This window comes from Phaethon lepturus, unplaced genomic scaffold (assembly GCF_000687285.1).
Source record: "Phaethon lepturus isolate BGI_N335 unplaced genomic scaffold, ASM68728v1 scaffold27145, whole genome shotgun sequence".
NCBI lineage: Eukaryota > Metazoa > Chordata > Aves > Phaethontiformes > Phaethontidae > Phaethon > Phaethon lepturus.
This window is the reverse complement of record NW_010543046.1, coordinates 8,388-8,841: the sequence shown is the minus strand read 5'-3', so window position 1 is coordinate 8,841 and position 454 is coordinate 8,388.

Genomic DNA, 454 nt, shown 5'->3' with positions numbered 1-454 from the left:
CGCCCGGTGCTGCTCCCGCGCCAGGCATGCGGCCCTTGCTCCCTGCTTCACCCGTGCTGCCCCAACCCCCTTGTGCCCCGCATGTCCCCAGCCGCCGCCTGGCCATGGTGCCCAGGCCACCATCACTGTCCCTCCCCCAACAAGGACCTTGGGGGAGACCTGGGCTTGGGAGACTTGCGGGGCGTGCGAGGGAGTGTCATGAGCGCGGAGAGCGCGTGGCAGCGAGGGCAGTGACTCGGGACACCTCCAGGACAATTTCTTACGGCCTCAGGACTGCAGCTGATCCCTCCTCTGGCGACAGCAGGCCAGAGAGGAGGGAGAGAAACGCGGGAGAGAAACGCGATTCGGTTTCACACGTACCCAGTTACCACTTGGGAAAGCGATAATTGAAGTATTAGACGTGCATTAGCAACTGGCCTTGTGGGCTTCCCCATTTGGGGCACTTTTAGCCCAG